Source organism: Balaenoptera ricei, chromosome 17 (assembly GCF_028023285.1).
Source record: "Balaenoptera ricei isolate mBalRic1 chromosome 17, mBalRic1.hap2, whole genome shotgun sequence".
NCBI classification, from domain to species: domain Eukaryota; kingdom Metazoa; phylum Chordata; class Mammalia; order Artiodactyla; family Balaenopteridae; genus Balaenoptera; species Balaenoptera ricei.
The window spans coordinates 40,150,262-40,167,158 of NC_082655.1; the positions used below are offsets into that span (position 1 = coordinate 40,150,262).

The 16,897-nt window shown below is 42.3% G+C and overlaps 1 long non-coding RNA gene across 8 annotated transcripts in view; it reads left to right on the forward strand.

The window, feature by feature from the left end:
- Nucleotides 1-16,897, forward strand: part of LOC132351576 (uncharacterized) — a 63,810-nt gene that overhangs the window by 21,402 nt on the left and 25,511 nt on the right. For 7 of the 8 annotated variants that reach the window (XR_009498399.1, XR_009498400.1, XR_009498398.1 and 4 more), the window contains one exon: nucleotides 2,853-2,917. This is a non-coding gene — a long non-coding RNA (uncharacterized LOC132351576). Of the gene's footprint in view, nucleotides 1-1,605; nucleotides 1,685-2,852; nucleotides 2,918-16,897 lie in introns of all 8 variants that reach the window. The other variant, XR_009498404.1, reaches the window with a different exon arrangement.

Here is a 16,897-nt window from a genome sequence, read left to right on the forward strand (position 1 = left end):
ACTGTGAAGTTTAGATTTCCCGTGGTAAAACCATATGCTGGAAAGCATTAAGATTCTTGGTTGCTCTTTTTACTTTTCTGGAAAATGTTCCAGGGACAACTGAGCAGATTGTTGTAAACTGTGTGTACTCAGTGGAGGACCATGAGTTCAGGGGTCTGGGGACTGGTCATTCCCTCCACCTAGTTTGTTGACCAAATAAACTCACTTGTTTGTGATGGTCAGAGAATTGCTGTAAAGAGAGTCAATCCTTTTCTCCTTGTAAAAAAGCAAATACAGTTGATTGTCATTATTCGTAGTAGTTACATTCTGTAGAGTCACCACAAACACTGAATTAGCAAATACTGAACCAGGGCTCCTAGGGGAAATGCAGGGTTAGGTTGCTGCAAGCCCCTGGTCACATTTTCATCAACTGATCAATACATAACCTTATAGATATGTACTGTTGACACCTTACTGAGTATATACTGTTTATTAATTAATATTGAACTCAACAGCCAACAGTACTAAAACTCATGCTTGAATGAAGTTCATCTAACACAGGTATGCATCAGTGCTTCGATTTTTTCTTTGCTCTGCACATGTCTGTGAATGGCTGCAAAAGCGCTGGTGAGGTACAAATAAATTACAGTGAGTAGGAAAATTTGAAAATACAGGATCTGTGCATAACGGGGAGCAAATGTATTCCACAGTAAGCTAACAAAGCAGGTTTTACCGGCAATGTAAAGTTTGATGTGAAGGGACTTTATTCACAAGTGTAAACTGAGCCTGTGCTCAGAGGAAGATGTATTTCGTGTTGTCAGGGAGCTTGGAGTCCTGCTAGGAAGCTGGGCATGGAAACAGATGCTTGCCCCTCTGATGCCATCACAGAGCTGGGTCTGACACCTCAGGGCACACCTGAGGGAGCCGTGTTGATTCCTCACGATATGCTCCCTCATTATCAACATCAACAGAGTGGTGCATTTGTTACAGTCCATGAACCTACACTGACACATCACTAGCAACAAAAGTCCATAGTTTATATTCAGGTTCAGTCTTGGTGAGGTATATTCCGTGGGTTTTGACAAATACATTGTGACATGCATCCTCCATTATAGCATCATACAAAGTAGTTTCATTGCCCTAAAAACCTCTCTGTTCCACCTGTTTATCCACCTCCCCCTAACCCTTGACACCACTGATTTTTTTTTACCATCTCCATAGTTTTGCCTTTTTTAAAAATGTCATATAATTGGAATCATACATAATGTAGCCTTTTCAGATGGGCTGCTTTCACTTAGTCATATGCATTTAAGGTTTCTCCACGTCTGTTCATGGCTTTATTGCTCATTTCTTTTTAACGCCAAATTGTCTGGACGTACCACGGTTTATTTATCCATTCACCTACTGAAGGACATCTTGGTTGCTTTCAAGTTTTGAAAATGACGGATAAAGCTGATATAAATATCTGTGTGCAGGTTTTCACGTGGACCTAAGTTTTCAACTCCTTTGGGTAAATACCTAGGAGTGTGATGCTGGATTGTATAGTAAGAGCATATGCTTAGTTTTGTAAGAAACTACCAAACTGTCTTCCACAGTGACTATACCTTCTTGCATTTCCACCAGCAGTGAGTGAGAATTCCTGTTGCTCTACATCCTCACCAGCATTTGGTGTTGTCAGTGTTCTGGATTATCACCATTCTAATAGGTGTGTAGTGGTATCTCATTGTTTTAATTTGCATTTCCCTGATGACATATGGTGTGGAACATCTCTTCACGTGCTCATTTGCCATCTATATATATTCTTTGTTAAAGCCTTTGGCCCATCTTTTAGTTGAGTTTTTTGTTTTCTTATTATTGAGTTCTAAGAGTTCTTTGTATATTTTGGATACCAGTCCTTTATCAAATATGTTTTTTGCAAATATTATCCCCCAGTCTGTGGCGTGTCTTCTCATTCTCTTGACCTTGCATCATCTTTTTAGCACAGTGTAGATGCTCAATGAATATTAATTAAATGAAAGAATTAGCTAATGACACCAGATGTCTGAAATTAAAACAGAAGCCTATGATTCTTTTCTAGGCGCTGGTTACATGTGGGTGTTCATTCTGTTCATTCATCAAGATGTATACATTTTTCTCTATGCAGGTTATAAACTTCAAAAGAAGTTAGAAAAATGGAGTCCACACGAAAGTACAATTTGAAAGAAAAATGTCCATATTATATGAAGTGTCTACCTTTCTGACAGGAAACTATCAATAGAATGTGGAAGTGATCTTAGAAATAACCTAGTCCAATTTTATAGATGACAAAACTTAATTACAAAGGGACAGTCTGACCTGTCACTTCAACTTGGGCCTTTCAGTAGGAGCAGATTTCTAACAATAAGCCAACAGATGTAGAATCTAATAGAACTTCTCTTTGCACCTCCATTTCCTCATCTGAAAATGGTGATGATAATAACACACTGACCTCATAGGGTGGTCATGAGGATTAACTAAAAACAATGTGTGAGAAGCACTAAGCCTGCACCCGTGCCGAGTGTGTGCTCAGTAAATGCCGTGGCTAATGTCACTGCTGTTGTTACAGCCCCAGGCACAGGACTTTGCAAATAGCGTTTGTCTAATAAATACTGAGTTCCATTCTATGTGGTTTTAGCATTGGTACCTAAGAACAAATAGGATGGCAACTGTTCAAAAAATTTAGAAAACCTGCTTTGAATCTAAAACAACTGCCAGCTACAAGAGTGTGTATTTGTAAATAAATGGATGGCATTACTTCCAGGATCTTAAAATGTTAATATTTACACAATGAACGTTCAGCATTTACTTTGCATGCCAAGTCCCTGCCAGTCACTTTCCTGTTCATCCTCCCCCAGAAACCAGCCTTGCAGAAGACTGTCCAGTGGGGCGCGGGGGGGACCTCACGTCCCATAGCTCTAAGGTAAGTAGCACATCTCTCCTCCCAGCCCTTGACCCCAAGGCTGCTTCTCTGGGTGAGATCCTGGGGTGGGTGTCGGGTACGCAGAAGCTTTAGAGCAGGCTCGGAGGGAAAGTCAGCCCTGGGCTTATCTCTTGTGTCTTTTGTTCCTGAAGGCATTGCATTTTTATATTTTTTAATAAACGTTTACTAGTGTGAATTTGTTAAACCTAAACATTTAAAATATACCACATTAAAAAAAAAAAACTGTTTGGCCTTTTCTCATTTCTACCAAGAGCTTAAAAATCTGAAAGTGGCTTAGAGCCTCCCTCAGCCTCCCCACACCCTGTCACAACGCCAACAGCAGCATGATAATGATAAATGCAGTAGCAGCTAGCACTTACTGAGCAGGAGAGCAGAGGCATGGTGAAGAATGTGGGCTCTGGCACGTGACTACTCACTTTCAATACCATCCTCCTTCTGGCTGGTGACCTCGGACAAGTTCCTGCAGTTTTCACTTACATCGAACATGAGGCTATTAGTAACAATGTCTTCTTAATAAGGCATATGATCCTCACAACTGCCTTATTAAGAGCAGAGCCGGGTACCTAATAATCACATGATAAACAGTCAAATACATAGAGATAACTTTTTTTTAACTTTAACGTGGTTTCCCTGGATGTATAACAACTCAGTGAGTTAGGTAGCATTATCATTCTCGTTTAATAGAGAATGACACTGAGGCTTAGAGGCATTAGGTAACTTGCCTGTGGTCACATCACTAGTAAGTGGCAGAGAAAGTATTAAAACACAGGCCTTTCTGATGGTCAAGTCCGTGTCTGTTACCATCCTGCCTTGCTGCATTATTTATAGTAGTGGGAAATGGAAAAACAACCTAAAAGCCCAATAAATATGAATGGTTAAATAAACTATGGTACTTCTGCCTGATGAAATGTAGCCAGTAAACACCACAGTTGTCAACTGGGCAGGCAGACTCCCAGCCCGCTTCTGGCACAGCAACATGCTGCGTCCTGTCTTCACCAGGCCTGGGCGCCCAGTGGCTCTGGCCACAGCGGTGAGTTCTAGCCTGTGAGACCTTCCCCGCTCTGACCCTCGTCTTGCTGCGGTTCTGAGAATAAAGCCCCCGAGGCCTGCTTCTCTCCATCCTGTTGTAGACAACCTCCATTCTTTCCAAAATCTTCTCCATCCTTCCTCCTCCTCCAGGACGTCTCCCCAACGACCTCGGCCCAGGAGTATCTCTCCTTCTTCTGTTCTCTTTCAGAAATTACTGGATGCATTTGCAATTTACGCTGGCACGAGTCTCATTTTCCCATCTCACCCAACCCCACACTAGAATGTAAGCCCTTGGAGGACAGGAATTGTGTCCTATTTTCTTGGCCCACTTCCAGGGCCTAATACAGTGTATTCAGTAAATATTATATAATAATAATAGCTAACATCCGTTAACAGCCTACTCTATACTCAGCCCTGTGCTAAGCATTCTACGTGCTTTCAGGAAGCCAAGACAAATAGAAGAGAACAGGAGAAGAGCCACGCCCTCCCTCAGCACCCACACCCTGCCGGAGAGGCCCCCGAACAAACAAGGAACAACAGAGTCAAGCCAGTTCTGGGCTAAATGCAAAGCGTCTAAGGGGAGCTAAGACCTTGCCATGTCGCTTTAACTCCCTAACCCATGTTTGACCTCTCTTGGAAAATGAGTATAGTATTATACCCACCTCACGGGGTTCATTAAAGTTTTCTGTTTAGCCCAGGGCCAGGCACACATTAATTATTTAACAAACATTAGCAATATTTCTGGGGACATAGGGCAAGGGGCCCGATCAGGGCTGCAGGGCAGAGATAGGGACAGTGTGGGATGCCGCCATTTCTATAATCCCCACCTAACACCAGAAAGAGACAACAGGACAGTGTCTAACCAGCGTCCCCAAAATGCAGGCTGATGGCACAAGAGGGCACCAACCACGGTTAAGAGCCGCCGTATGTCCCCTCCTCCTCAGTGGTCCCGAGCAAGATACAGGACACACGATGACTGAACAAGGGGGGCCTTGGACCTTCCCCTGGAGCGGTGCCGACTGTTCTGAACCTCTGTGGTTGATTCCCTGGCCCCCTAGCCTTTCTCACTGCCTAGGGGAGAGGTAGGCACAGCAGCCTGAAGGCCTCTGGCTGTTCTAGAGTTTTACTGGGGCCGAATTGAGGCAGGACAAGTGGGGAGAAGATGAGGAATGGGAAACCTCACAGTTTTTTAAAAAATTTTTATTGGAGTATTTATAGTTGATTCACAATGTTGTGTTAGCTTCTGCTGTACAGCAAAGTGAATCAGTTATACATACACATGTATCCAACTTCTTTAGATTCTTTCCCCATATAGGTCATTACAGAATATTGACTAGAGTACCTTGTGCTATACAGTAGGTCTTTATTAGTTATCTATTTTATTAATATATATAGTAGTGTATATATGTCCATCCCAATCTCCCAATTTATCCCTCCCCCTCCCCCTTCCCCCTGGTTTGATTGACCAAACACCCACTTCAGACTTACTCTGTTCCAGTACTAAGTACATAACTCTTATTAACTCATTTCATCCTCCTGGCCATGTGCACGAGGCAGGGACTGTCATTTCTATTAATGTTCTTTGGGAGGGAAGGAGGAAACTGAGGCACCCAGTGGCTTGATAACGTGGCCCAGGTCATCAAGCTGGTGAGTGGTGTGGCAAGGATCTGAATCCATAGAGTGTGGTGCCAGAGCCTGTGTTCCCATCCACCAGGCCATAGGGGTGTGTGTGTGTGTGTGTGTGTGAGACAGAGAGAGAAGGAGAGGACAAGCAGGTTGCGAGCCTGTCACCGGAGCACCTCACACAGTAGTGGCTGGGCAGGGTGACTTTCCAGTATGGGGCCCTGCCACTGTGTCCCGCGGCGCCGGCTCCTGGAGCAGAACAGGGCCCCCTCCCTCCCTCCCTCCCCTGCAACGTCCAACCCTTTCTCTTTCCCTTTGCCAGTCACTGTCCTTCCTATCCCCTCGCCTTACCTTCGAGTTAGGGCTGCCCTGAGACAGAAAGCTCGCGTTAACACAAACTTCCCATGATTTTCACCATGAGACAGTATTTTTCAGAGGCCACAGTAACCTCAGGGCAGAAGGCAGGTCTGTGAAGTGGTTCCCACAGCCATGGAGGTGCGTCTAAGGCAGGACGGCAGCCCCAAGAAGGGCTCCTGCAGTCTTAGCCCTGAGGATAAACCAGCCACGCTAAGAGCATCTTTCCCAAGCCTTGGACCTCAGTTACTTATGAAGTGTTTTGCCAAAATGTAGTGGATTTGACCTGTTTTAGGTGTTGAGTCAGGACGGTAAGGAAACCAGAAGGCTGTGTCTGAGGTTTATTTGGGAGAAATGTTGGTTCTGTCTGGAGTTCAAGCTGACAGAGCTCAACAAATTTCCTGCTCGCAGCACCCTTCCAGGCCGGTTTCATAGCACGGAGTCCTCTGCTCTCATCACTGGGCCCGGCTGGCTTTCTCTGGTGGCTCTGTAACCTCCCTACGCTCTTTCTTAGAAGAAGCAGAGGGCCGATGGGGTGGTAGATTTCAGGAGCAGAACTTGTGTTGACGTCTTTTTACACAGCTTATCAGCAGGAGACAAATAAAATGTCCCGCTGATTTAGGAGGACGTGCCCTCCCCCTGCCCTGGGCAGCTGCTTAAAGACAGGTGCATGCTACGTGGTATGGAAGGGAACAGGAGGCTGTGCAGCTTTTGCCCGCAGGCCTTCTCTGGTGGAGAAAACTGGTTTTATCTGTACCCCTGATGTAAAGACCAAAAGCCTTGATCAACCCTCTGGCCAGTATAGTAAGAATTTGTCTACCTACCTTTGTCTACCTTGTCTACCTTCCTCTAATACCTACCTTAGAGCTAAATTCCGATCTATTTGCCCAATTCTTTCTTTTCAGCCCTTTCTCCTCCTAGGTCCCTACAAGAGCATAAAGGATCTTGTAGCTGGTCCCCAGGCTAAAGGCAAACGTCTTCTTTCAAACTTTTTGGCCTGAGTACTCACTAGGGTCAGCAGAGAATATGCCCAGGGAGAGGGGAGACCTGGGGACACAGCAAGGATGCTTGGAATTCACCTGGCACCTCTCATCTCAGAAAGGGGAGAGGAAACCCAATTTACCATGAGCCAGAAAACCCAGTGTGGCCGCTCTTGTTTTAAGTTGAATCAGCCACTCCAAATATATTTAAAGTGTTTTTTTTAAATTATGAAATAGTTCAGATATACAAAAAGGCAGAGATATTATTATAATGACTAGTGGTTTACCAACTATCCATCTTAAGGAGTAAGATATTACCAGGATGGTTGAAGCCCCTGGGTACCCCGTGTTCAGATCACATGCAACTCTCTGCACTCTGGAGGCAGCCCCTGAACTGGCTTTGCTGTTTACCATCCCATCTCATGTCCTTATACTTTTATTACATCGTTAAGAATCCCTACACACCACGTTTTGTGGTTTCACTTATTTAAAAATTTATTTAAATGGGATTATTTGGTGTACATCCTTCTGAGATCTGCTTCTACTACTAAACCTTTTAAAAAAGATATCATGCTAATACATGAAGTTCTGGTTTACTTTATTTTATTGGTCTAGTGTATTCCATTGTATGACCGTATTACAATATATTTGTTCATGTTTCTGTTGATGGACAATTAAGTGATTATGTTTTTGTTTGTTTGCTATGCCAGCCATTGCTTTGTGCTGGGCAGAGGTGCAAGAGTGTCTCGGATGTCTGCTGAGGACTAGAATCTCTGAGTCATAGAGTTTGACCATCTTGAGTTCTGTAAGATACTGCCAGAGGGACTGCAAAAGTGATTGGTACCAATGGGCACTCCCACCAACAATGACGAGAGTTGGCATTTTTCACATTCTGTTGGGGAGTAAAAATAATGTCAAGATGAGAATTTGCACAGAATTCAGTTCAAGGTTTGTTTTCTGCTTCTCTGAGTCATTTGTCTGTAAGTTTGAAAGGAATTATCGAAAGACTCCTGGGGGTTCATCTAAAGGCTACAGTGTCTGGAGAGGGCAGGGCGAGAGGATGTACAAGGAAGCATGGAATCATCTAATCCCAGAGAAGGAAGGGCTCTAGGAGTAAATCTAGTCTTACCTTCCAGCTTAAGCCACACAGAAATCTATATGGAAGAGTCCCCTACAAAACCTTTATTCATTCAGCACATGTTCTTTGAGCACCGACTAAATTACAGGCCCTGTGCTGGATTTTGGGAAACAGTGGTGAGCAAAACCCTCAAGACACTTATAGTTTAGTGACAGACTGTAGTGAAATACTCACAATAATACAGCTGTGAGTGGGCACAGCGCCACCAAGGCATGGAAACGGGGCTCTGACAGTATGTAGGGTAGGGTGGGGCTACCTTGCTTCCTGAAGGCATGGAAGAATATTCTAGACCCTGAGGTGAGAAGGAGCCTGGTGTGGTCAGCGCTGAATGAGAGGAGGTTGCCATGAGCTGAGGCTGGCAAGGCGTGTGGAGACCAGCCACACTCAGGGTTGTGGGCCTTGTTAAAGGTCTTGGCCTTTATCCAAAAATCAGTGGAAGCCACTGCAGTTTTTAAGCCAGAGAGTGACACAGTAAGATTTGCATTTTACAAAGGTCCCTCATCTACAGTATGGAGAATCAACTGGACTGGGCATGAATGGATGTGTGAAGACTAGTTGGGAAGCTATTATAAATGGTTCCCAGTGAGGAATTAGAGGCCTGGACTACATGGTGGCAGAGGTAAAATCAAGCTGAAAACCCACTGGGTGTTAATTCTATGTCCAGAGATGTACATGCATCATCTGATTTAACTCACAGTTTGAGATCTATGAGATGAGTCCTACTATCATCCCCATCAGGTAACTGATGAAACTGAAGCTTGGAGAGGTTAAGAAACTCACTCAAGTTGTTAAGTTTTGGTTGAGGGTGGGAAAAAGAGGGGTGAAGGATGACCCAGCGAGCCCCCCAGACAGAATTTGAAAACTCCCAGGAAAAAAAAAAAAAACAACAGGCTGAAAGGAAATAGGATGTAATCTATGAGCCTGGACCAGGAGGCTGGGCGATCTGATTTGAATCTCAAATCTGTCACTTACCTTCTTTGTCTGGATGACATTCTTTGTCTCTTCTAACTCTAAGGCTCTAGGATGATTCTATGACTTTGGAAAAGTCATTCGATCTCTCAGCATGTCTGTTTTCTCCTCAGTAAAACAAGGCTAATACCTCTCAGCTGAGATGATACATATGCACGTGTGTTGTAGACTTTAAAGAGATTTACAGATGTAAGTCATTACTAGAATGACGTCCAGATCCTCGGATAAGGGCAGTCCACTCATTCGGGGCAATTCTCCACGTCAGAATGGGTTTCTTCATCTTGATGTGTGTTGGTTCACAAACTGGCCTCTGTACACGTACAGCAAGGAGACAGGAAAGACAGAGCAGACCGCTTCAGATTGCTAGGCGGCACGTTTAATAAACAAGGGAACGTACTTAGAAGGTTTGTCTCAGGCGGCTGCCAGATGAATAGATCTCTGCACCTGCCCACCAGAATCTTAAAGTTTATATAGAGGGCTTACTGGGCTCAGTCATGTATCCCATCCAGATGGCCTCAGCAAACCTTACTCTTTCAAGGCCATGTCCTTGGAACAGCTTCCACTGTGGGAATGGTGGGCAGAATGTACATTCCAAGGACAGGGGAGGGGGTGAAGAGCCTCTGATTACCTGGGTGCAGCTTGTGGGTCAACCAGTGGTCACATCCTCTCCATGACCTCCTCCAACAATCTGAGATCAACTTTTCATATCTTCTTCCTTCCACTCTGATCTAGCTGCTGTTGCATGTTAAACCTGACCTGCTGCTGTCTGACAAGCCCTAAGTATGGTGGACTCAGCTCCTACTTAGTCCCCACTCTCCACTGCTTCCCTTGCAGCATGCAACAGTTCAGATCACACACTACCAGGCTGGCAGAGGGCTCCGATGTGCATCTGAGGAACAAATTCATTTTCACATGACCTCCTCCTGCTTTCCCCAAAGGATGCATGCTACCCATTTTTACAAGATTTAAAGAAAATACAATGTATAAAATACAGGGCTTTTTAAATACGGGACCAGATGGCTTCACAGGTGAATTCTACCAAACAATTAGAGAAGAGTTAACATCTATCTTTCTGAAAATATTCCAAAAAATTTCAGGAGACTGAATACTTCCAAACTCATTCTATGAGGCCACCATCACCCTGATACCAAAACCAGACAAAGATATCACAAAAAAAGATTAATAGCACTGATGAACAAACACGCAAAAATCCTCAACAAAATACTAGCAAACTGAATCCAACAATACATTAAAAGGATCATACACCATGATCAAGTGGGATTTATCCCAGGGATGCAAGGATTTTTCAATATCTGCAAATCAATCAATGTGATACACCACATTAACAAACTGAAGAATAAAAACCATATGATCATCTCAATAGATGCAGAAAAAGCTTCTGATAAAATCCAACGTCCATTTATGATAAAAACTCTCCAGAAAGCAGGCATAGAGGAAACATACCTCAACATAATAAAGGCCATATACAACAAACCCACAGCTAACATCATACTCAATGGTGAAGAGCTGAAAGCATTTCCTCTAAGATCAGGAAAAAAACAAGGACGTCCACTCTCACCAACTTTATTCAACATAGTTTTGGAAGTCCTAGCCACAGCAATCAGACAAGAAAAAGAACTAAAAGGGATCCAAATTGGAAGAAAACGAAGTAAAACTGTCACTTTTGGCAGATGACATGATACTATATATAGAAAATCCTAAAGATGTCAGTAAAGAACTACTAGAGCTCATCAATGAATTCAGTAAAGTTGCATGATACACAATTCATATACAGAAATCTGTTGCATTCCTATACACTAACAATGGAATATCGGAAAGAGAAATTAAGAAGGCAGTCTCATTTACCATCACATCAAAAAGGGTGAAATACCTGGGAATAAACCTACCTAAGGAGGCAAAAGGCCTGTACTCTGAAAACTGTAAGATGTTGATGAAAGAAATTGAAGATGACACAATCTTTCCACAAGATGGAAAGATATGCTGTGTTCTTGGATTGGAAGAATCAATATTGTTAAAAATACCATACTACCCAAGGCAATCTACAGATTCAGTGCAATCCCTATCAAAATAACCAGTGACATTTTTCACAGAACTATAACAAATAATTTTAAAGTTTGTATGGAAACACATAAGACCCTGTATAGCCAAAAAGAAAGAACAGAAAGAAGAACAGAGCTGGAGGAATCATGTTCCCTGACTTCAGACTATACTACAATGATAGAGTAATCAAAAGAGTATGATACGGGCACAAAAACAGACACATAGATCAATGGAACAGTATAGAGAGCCCAGAAATAAACCCATGCACTTATGGTCAATTAATCTACAACAAAGAAGGCAAGAATACACAATGGAGAAAAGACAGTCTCTTCAATAGGTGGTGCTGGGGAAACTGGACAGCTCCATGTAAAAGAATGAAATTAGAACATTATCTAACACCTTATACAAAAATAAACTCAAAATGGTTAAAGACCTAAATGTAAGTCTGGATACTCTTAAAATTCCTAAAGGAAAACATAGATAGAACTCTCATAGACATAAATCACAGCAATATTTTTTTGCACAGCAAAGGAAACTATAAACAAGACAAAAAGACAACCCTCAGAATGGGAGAAAATATTCGCAAACGAATCAACAGACAAAGGATTAATCTCCAAAATATATAAACAGCTCATGCAGCTCAATATTAAAGAAACAAAAAACCCAATCCAAAAATGGGCAGAAGACCTAAATAGACATTTCTCCAAAGAAGACATACAGATGGCCAATAAGCATATGAAAAGCTGCTCAACATCACTAATTATTAGAGAAATGCAAATCAAAACTACAATGAGGTGTCACCTCACACCAGTTAGAATGGGCGTCATCAGAAAATCTACAAACAACAAATGCTGGAGAGGGTGTGGAGAAAAGGGAACCCTCTTGCACTTTTGGTGGGAATGTAAATTGATACAGCCACTATGGAGAACAGTATGGAGGTTCCTTAAAAAACTAAAAATAGAATTACCATATGATCCAGCAATCCCACTACTGGGCATATACCCAGAGAAAACCATAATTCAAAAAGACACATGCACCCCAATGTTCATTGCAGCACTATTTACAATAGCCAGGTCATGGAAGCAACCTAAACACCCATCGACAGACGAATGGATAAAGAAGATGTGGTACATATATACAATGGAATATTACTCAGCCATAAAAAGGAACGAAATTGGGTCATTTGTTGAGACGTGGATGGATCTAGAGACTGTCATACAGAGTGAAGTAAGTCAGAAAGAGAAAAACAAATATCGTATATTAACGCATGTATGTGGAACCTAGAAAAATGGTACAGATGAACCGGTTTGCAGGGCAGAAGTTGAGACACAGATGTAGAGAAGAAACGTATGGACACCAAGGGGGGAACACCGCGGTGGGGTGGGGATAAAAAAAAACAAAAAAACAAAACACCCCCAAACAAATCAGTTAAAAAATGGGCAGGTCCGCGAGCAGCAATGAAGACCCAGTGCAGCCAAAAAAAAAAAAAAAAAAAAAAATGGGCAGAAGGACTGAATGGACATTTTTCCAAAGAGGAAATGCAGATGGCCAACAGGCACATGAAAAGATGTTCAACATCACTAATCATCAGGGAAATGCAAATCGAAACCACAATGAGATATCACCTGACCCTATCAGAATGGGGGGTCAAAAAGAACACAAATAATAAATGTTGGCAAGGATGTGGAGAAAAGGGAACCCTCTTACACTGTTGGTGGGAATGTAAATTGGTGCAGCCACTGTGGAGAACAGTTTGGAGCTTTCTCAAAAAACTGAAAATAGAACTACCAGTTTTCTAGTCATAGACCCAGCAATTCCACTCTTGGGTGTATATCTGAAAAAAACAAAAACAGTAATTCAAAAAGATGCATGCACCCCAGTGTTCACAGCAGCACCGTTTACAATTGCCAAGGTATGGAAGCAACCTAAGTGTCCATCAACAGATGAATGGATAAAGAAGATGTGAGATATATATATGTGTATACACACACACACACACACACACACACACACACACATATACAATGGAATCCATTTGCAGCAACATGGATGGGCTTGGAGGGCATTATGCTAAGTGAAATAAGTCAGACAGAGAAAGACAAATACTGTATGATATCACTTACATGTGGAACCTAAAAAATACAGCAAACTAGTGAATAAAACAAAAAAGAAGCAGACTCACAGATATAGAGAACAAACTAGTCGTTACCAGTGCAAGAAGAGGAATATGGGGTGGGGGAGTGAGAGGTACAAACTATTGGGTGTAATATAGGCTACAAGGATGTATTGTACAACATGGGGAATATAGCCAATATTTTGTACTAACTATAAATGGAGTGTAATCTTTTAAAATTGTAATTTTTTTTAATTTTTAACAATTTTTAAAAAAGTCTACAAAGAGAAAAAAATGCAGAGCTTTTTAGATGATCCAAATAAGTCATAATGAAAGCATACAGGCAAACCTCATCCTTCCCCTCATTGCCAAAGTCATGTGGCTTAATTTCATTTTTCAAAATTTCTCATAATTTGTGAAAGAGGGTTTTATTTGAAATTTGAGAATAGAAAGGTAAATTTGGGGCAGGGCATAGGAATGAAGAATGATGGGAAAAGTTTCAGCTGACTTTTATGGATAGTGGAAAAAGTTCATTTAAAAAATGTGATGCTATTTTCCAATATCACCTCAAAAATGAGTTCCAGTGTTTGGAACTTCAAACTTAATGCTGAGTCCTCAATAAAATGAATGTGTTGTCTAAGTCAAAAAATAAAAAGTGAGAGAACTCATTCCCTTGTTTCCATCAGAGAATTCCTTCTTTTCAACCTGAATTTGAGAAGGGAACATTTACTGCATCCAAGTAGGTGGAAATACTTCAGATTTCTTTTTTTTTTTTTTGGTCACTGATGCTTGCCACAAATCTACTAACTAGAAACCAAGATATTTGATTAAATTTTTGGCCAATGGAGTCCTTAGGTAGTTACAGAGGAGGTGTACATAAAACCAACTGTAGTAGGCAGTACTTCTCACTACAACATAAAACCCAGGTACAAGTAATGAAAAATTCCCTTTTGCTTCATTTCCCAACATGCTGTCTTCACATTAGGAGATTTTGTGTGTGCTTTCTCTTCTCCGCTGGTAAGATTATGACATTTTCTCTTCCATTCATTCAAGATTTAATAACTCTAAGTACAGTCAGTATGCCATTTCTGAGGGCAAAGGCTCCGTTTCATATGCTTCTGGCTTACTGAATAGACTTCTTGGAGGAGATGCCAAAAATGTGTGATGCTAACTCAGCTGAAATAAAACAACTGTCTCAGAAAAGTGAGCATAAACCAGTCCTTCTGGCCTTTGCAATTTAAGTTATAGAGTCACTGCCTTTGAAATTGGGCTGGGGAAGGCTGTAGACCTTGACCCTTCAAGGTGCTTTTCCCTGGACAGTCCCAGAAAGGGGCTCATCAGGGAGAGGCTGGATTTCAGATGACCCCAAAGCCAGGTGACCCCCGTTTCACACAGAGCATATTCTCACCAATAAGTTGGGTATTGGGACTCAAGCTGCATTTACCCATAGAAACATCAGGACTAAATACCTAACTCATTAACTAATTAATCAATTCACTAAACGCTTGCTGAGAATATATCATGGTCATCCTTCCAAAGCCCATGATCCACAATGCATCTCATCTAGAACTGGAAGGGTTTTCAGAAGCTGTCCACACAGCTAATACTTGGCCAAGTCTCCCCAGGGGCCTAAGTGATATTTGAAGAAAGCTGCCGTGTTTCCCTTGTACCTTTGCTTTTTTAAGCTAAACATATAAAGGTAACCAACACGACAGTGGTTTTCAGACCCTTTTCTCAGTAGGGACGTCAGTCCTGAAATATGGAGGTTGGACTTTATCATAAATGCCCTGTACTAATGCAGAGAATGCCTGACCTTTAGTGCCCCTTCTCCTGGGACTCTGCTCTAGGAAGGCAGCCTAGAAACATGTGCTTCGGGATGTGACATCAGACTGTGGGATCACGTTCAGTTGGGCAACTCACACTTAGGGACACATTAAGAGCAAAATATCTGAGACGGCCCCCCAGTAGCTCTGATAATTACCCGTATCAAGGAGAATTCAAAATGTGATGATGGGAAAGGGAAGAAGGGAATAAACAGTTATTGGAAGTCTGCCATGTGCCAGGAAATCACGCTAAACACTTTAGGTACCTAACCTACTTTACTGTCACAGGGATCCTGGGAAGCAAGTATCATTTTAGTTCCTGTGGGTACCTGTTTTGAGAAGAGTCTGACTGCAAATAACAGACAAACTGACCGACAAAGACTTAAAAGATAGGGATCTATTTGAATTGCAATTTATTTTGCAAGCTTGGAGGTGGGCAGCCCGGTGCTTGGGAACCCTGTGAGGCGATTAGAGGAGGGTTTTTTCCTCTTTCTATTCAGCCATCCTTAGTGTATAGGCTTCATCCTCATGTTTGTCACCTTACGGTTACGGGGTGGCTTGCTGTCCCTCCAGGCATTGTACTCAGGTTCTAGGGGAAAGAAGATAAAAGGCAAAGGGAGAAGTTCATGGCAGCCCAGGCTGTCCTTTAGAGACAACTTTCTATCAGCTGTACTCAGTGGTTTCTCCTTACAGCTCATGGCCAGTATCAGATGGGAGAGTGGAAATGAAAAATTTTATCTGGGCACTTTTCAGCTCCAAACAAAATCAGGGTTTTATTGGTTAAAAAAAAAAAAAAAACAGGAAATGGATATGGGGTAAGCAGCAACAGTCTGCCGCTCTGTGTTACAAATGAGAAATCAGGCCAAGAGACATGAAATAACTGTTCACGTCCACACAGCTGGAAAATGGTTGAGCTGAGATTTGAAGGAGGCTCCTCCAGGTCTAAGCTCTCGCTCTTTCCATTGTGCCTCGTGGCCCTGGAACACAGTACAAATGGATGTCCCTTTCTAACATGGTCAGGAAGCAGGTCTTTTCTTGCTTCAGGTCATTTTACAGATAGGGAAATGGAGGCACAGGGAGGTTAGAAGATTTACATAACAGAGGGTTTGAACCCAGGCAGTCACTATAAAGAGGAAATGTAGTAGTAGCAGCATTAGTCTGAAAACTTAATGTCTCTAAGTACCAGAGAGAGAGAGGGCAAGAGAGAGAGAGAGAGAAAACAGGAGAAAAGGAAAGAAATGTGAATTAACATATTAACATGAGCAGGAATGAGAAAACAGACATGAAGAGGATTGATAGCAGCTCTGCCTGGGCCATGAGCTGCTTCTAGCCACCAGCCTATCAAGGGGGTGGGTGATGGGGGCAGTGATCTTGACACTCAACCTGGGACTTACAAGAAAGATTGATATAAGGATATCGACTGATATATTAAAAATATATGTGGTTAATTATTGAAACCCTGTGAGTGGTTTCAAGGTTCTTCAGATCGTGTGCATTAAGTTGAGTTTCCAAAGAAACTCATTTTTGGCTTTAACATTTTCAATGTATTGACCCTTACAGATTTAGTTTAGAGCAGAAATACCAAAAGCTGAGTGGAGCCCACTGATCAATTTGTCCTCCAAAGTGGTGCCCATGCAGAGACAGATGACCTAGTAACAACAGGTGTTTATTTGGTGAGAACTTAGTGATCAATGCTTCACATTTGTCATCTCATTTCATCTTTACCCATCTCTGGGGAAAGATTTCTTGTTTTTCTCACTTTTCAAGTGAGAACGCTGAGGTTCAGTGAAGTGACTTGCCCCAAACATACATGTGTGCCAGGGGCAGGGCTGGGGCTGTGATCTGGGCCCCCCTGAACCCACCCCCAGC